This window comes from Buteo buteo, chromosome 5, assembly GCF_964188355.1.
Source record: "Buteo buteo chromosome 5, bButBut1.hap1.1, whole genome shotgun sequence".
Lineage (NCBI taxonomy): Eukaryota > Metazoa > Chordata > Aves > Accipitriformes > Accipitridae > Buteo > Buteo buteo.
In genome coordinates this window covers 8,578,024-8,582,472 of record NC_134175.1, presented here as the reverse complement: position 1 = coordinate 8,582,472, position 4,449 = coordinate 8,578,024, and positions in this window count along the sequence as shown.

Here is a 4,449-nt window from a genome sequence, read left to right as displayed (position 1 = left end):
TTTTGAACATAACGAGTAGAAATCTGTGGCTAAAATTATTCCAGCTGACAGGGCCTGAGAACAGGCATGAGAAATTCATGTATTCCCCTTCTACAGGGATGGGCTGCTGAATCCTTCAGGCAGGATTTGGAAGAGCATTAGAGTACCACACAAAACATAGCACGTGGCCACAGCACTGTCTGCTGGAAAAATGAATGAGGCACTCCTTATGTCTCCTGTGTAAATACCTCATTTCCAACCAGATTAGGAGATGGTTGGGTTTATTTTTCTGCAGCTGAAAGCTAATCTCTTGGGACATAAAAAAAATGGCATTTATATCCCTAGAAAGCTCATGACAATTTTCATTAGAAATAACTTTTTAAAAGTCCCATTCTCTTAGTGTCATGTAATAGACATGTTTTCGAAAGGTGGAGTAAAGGATCTTCCTCCTCGGAAACTTGCGCTGCAGTCAGCTAACCCTAAGCGGCAGCATTTGTTCTATGGAGCAGTAATTCCTTTTTCCTATCTTGAGAAACATGCACTTTTCCTTGAGACAAGCACTGACCATTAAATCTGAGTTATCCAGAGAGCAGTCAGTGTTGGTACCAGAGACACAAAAACACGAAGGGTTATGAATCAGTTGCTGTGACAAAGCACTTCTTGGACAGTGGTTTTCTCCTCACATGTTCAGAGCTCTACATGTGATGCTGTTGTCACTATTATAGTGAAATTATGTCATTAAGGTGGGTATTAATTAGGAGGGCAAAACTACGTTTTGAATTCTGGTCTTGGGGTAGGAAAGGGGAAGGTTTTAATGTGTGGGCTACTACGGCCCTGTTCAATGTTTTCATACATCCAAAATGTTGTTTGCAGTTTCTTCTGCTGGGAGATGATTTAAGAATTTAATGCTCTGACTGTTTGAAAATGATTTTTAGTACTTGGGCCTTATTCTTTCTCCTTTATGAAGGTGGTATTTGGTATAGCAGATTAACACAACCATAACAGTGTGGTTCACATTAGGGATTGTCCCAGTCTGTCTGAATCGGGACATTGGCACTTTTAAATCTGCAGCCTCTTGTATGGCCGAGGTTCAGGCCCTGTGTAGTAAATGTAAAGCTTACTGCAAGTTGGTGTATTTCCTTTGTTATCTTTTATGGAAGCTTTAGGAGTAGGACAAGGGATTCCCCCAGCGGTCTAGAGTTTAAAAATTATAAACGAAGGTTTTTTGAGTAGTCACGTGGGTGCAGAGGCTGCATTAAGAGCAGGAGCTGGATGCAGAGAGGTAAGTATTGCATCATATGACTTCCTGCACCAGAATAGTTCAGAGAGTGGTCAACAGAAGAAACGTGGCTGAGCCATCGCTCATGAATTCCACAGTGCCACTCACTTAAATCCACTGCCTCGCTTCTCTGCAGTCTCATGGTTTTAGCATGTGCCTGGCATTGCTTTGCCAAGTGAACTGCTTTTTGGGTAGGTTTGTCACCAGAATAGGATTTGGGAAATCAGGCTGGCCAGCCTGGCTTTTGATTCACTCCAGCCTTACATTGATTATCTGCTCTACCCCTTCTTTCCTCGGGGGTAAATGGGGTGAAGGACCCCCTCAGAAGTGTAATTGCTCCACTATGACATGATTGTCTCTGACAACCAAGCTTACTAATTACAAGGTGCTGTCGTGATTGCCAATAAAAGCATTGAGTCACGCAGACAAGGATGTGAGTGCGTGGTGGTTGAAATCCTTCACAACAGCAGCTGCCAAAGGAGTGTCTAGTCTTGAGTCCCTTTGTTAACAAATGAAAATGGGAAGAGTTTTAAAATCAAAACACTTATGCCTGGCTGTGGAGATGGAGGTGTGCTTACAAGGCTGCGTGTTGGTCATGAGATGCAGGGCTCACTGTTCACTTATCCTGATAAGCCTGCGGTTTCTCCCTTATATTTTTCCTAATACTAAATTTTTTCTTGCCTAAATGTATACTACTACCTCCTGAAATGCTTCTTTTGTCTCTCTAATTTCCTTCCGGATCACTGGCAACATTACCGAAGTGCCCTGCAGGATAAGGTATCTTAGGAGGATGGTATCTTGCACTTAGCACGCATTGTTGCAGAGATACACCTCAGTGACTCATTCTGTCCTTACTTGCCATCGTTTTGTGACAAACACCTGACCTGATGGTTCCTCTCTTTGTGGGTAATGTTCTTCATGCTAACTTCAGGCTGTAAATACTGAGCAAAGAGTTAAAAATCTCTTGGGAAGAGGGTAGGAAGCAGATTATCATGTGGTGGGAGTGGGATGGTTCCTTCTGAGCTTGTCCAGGGAGAATGGAAGATGTCTTTAAATGCTGGGAGCAGGGAATTTCCTATATAAACCCATAATTGTGTGGTGGGTGCTTTAAGGGATTACAACCAACTCATTTTACTTGAAGTAAAACAAGACGAGGCATTCAAAACATCCAGGAAAACTGTAGGAGACCAGGAAGTCTGCCGTACCATGGGATTAAACAGGTGTATATGCTGCATCTAGTGCCTTCAGAGCAATGAAGAATGCAAACAGATGCACTTACCTGCTGGCTGGTGCTGTACAGCTTGTTTTCTTTATACCCCGAGCATACTTTAAATCCTAAAATTCACCAGTAAAGAATAAAACGGTGTGTTGGATCTGTTGGGCTTCTTTAAAAGGGGCTGACTTTTTCTTGCTCGTCTCTCCAGTGACTTGTCAGGGATCAGGCTTGAATGTTTCATGCTCAGGGCTGCTATTAAGTAGTTGTGTGTGCATTTTAGTGGGGTCATTTTCCTCTAATTTCCCCCCAGTTCAGCAGGAGAGGTTTATCTTCTTCCCCAGGTGCTGAGGCAAGCTCTGATCCTTGTTGGGATCTCACTCAATGCAACACTTCTGCTTCTCCATCCACTTGGTGGGGAGCTTGTAAGAGTTTATGGTTTGGCTCGGTTTTAACCCAAGCACTAACGAGCTGCGCTCTCCTCCTTTCCCTGGGAGTTTCTCCCATAGTTTCCAAAGCTGTTAAACTGGCTGGGCCATTCATGCGACTGCAGGGAAAGAGCAGGCTTGGGTCTGGTGAGTTTTCTCCTCCAAGTCCTGGCTCAGCCTTTCCCTTCCCTGCCAGCAGGTTATTTACAGAGGAAGGGGTGGGAATGGCATAGGGAATGTGCTCCCTGAGAGCTGCTGGCTTTTCCTTTTTTAATTGCTTTTACTTTCGGTTCCATTTTCAGTTACCAGTGTTGAATGTTGCAGGGGTGATAAGCCAGCCTGGAGGGACAGCTCCAGCATCAGGACCTTTCACCTGAATCTTAGGAGGAGGGTTTTATTATTAATTTTATCTTTTATTTCTTTAACACCCCACCACCACTATTAAGCCTTTGCACCAGCTCCTAGCTCTGTCCTGTGATGGCAAGTGGGGCTCGTAGTTGGGGTTTTTAGGATCTTTTCCCACCAATGGAGGTTTGGGCTTGAGCAACACTTATCTGGCCCATTTTTGGCTCCAAGGTGCCATGCCATCAAGCACGTGAACCTTAGCAGAGAGGCGGATCCTCTGTTTGTCTCAGGGTTGCTAAAGCCCTCGGTGGTGGGGTGCCAGGTAGAGACCCCCCCATTTTTCCCTCATGCTACTGAATACTTATCTTTCCTTTGAGCCTGGCCGTTGCCAGCATCCCGAAGCGCAGCAAAGCCACAGGCTGGGCCCTGGCTAGGAGACCTGGGGGTCCAGTGGCCGCCTCGCCTGGTGTCCCCAAACTGGGGCCCGCTGACCCACCATGTGTCCTCTCAGTGGGCACCAACACTGTGGTCCCCTTGTGTCCCCTCAGGGGGCTGTAAGGGACCCAACACCATCTCCCCTCATGCCCCTCACATCCCCTTCCTGAACCCTGGGCTGAGAAGGACCCAACACCATCTCCCCTCATGTCCCCTCACTGGGTCATGAGGGACCCAGCGCCATCTCCTCTCATGGCCCTCACTGAGGCCAGGGCCATGATGGACCCAAAGCCGTCTCCCCTCATCCCCCTCGCTGTCCCCAACGCCATCTCCCCTCACATCCCCTCATTGAGCCCAGGGCCGCGAGGCACCCAGCGCCATCTCCCCTCAGGTCCCCTCGCTGCCTCATGAGGGACCCAGCGCCATCTCCCCTCAGGTCCCCTCGCTGCCTCATGAGGCACCCAGCGCCATCTCCCCTCAGGTCCCCTCGCTGCCTCATGAGGCACCCAGCGCCATCTCCCCTCAGGTCCCCTCGCTGCCTCATGAGGGACCCAGCGCCATCTCCCCTCAGGTCCCCTCGCTGCCTCATGAGGGACCCAGCGCCATGTCGTCCCCGTCCTCCCCGCCGCCGCCGCCTCTGTGGGGGCCCGCGGGCGCCATTTGGGGCGGGAGGCGGCGGCTCCCCGGCGGGGCGGTCCCCGCTGCCGGGTGCCGGGGGCGGGCAGCGCCGTTCCCTTCCCTCCTTCCCTCCCTCCCTCCCGCCTGACCTC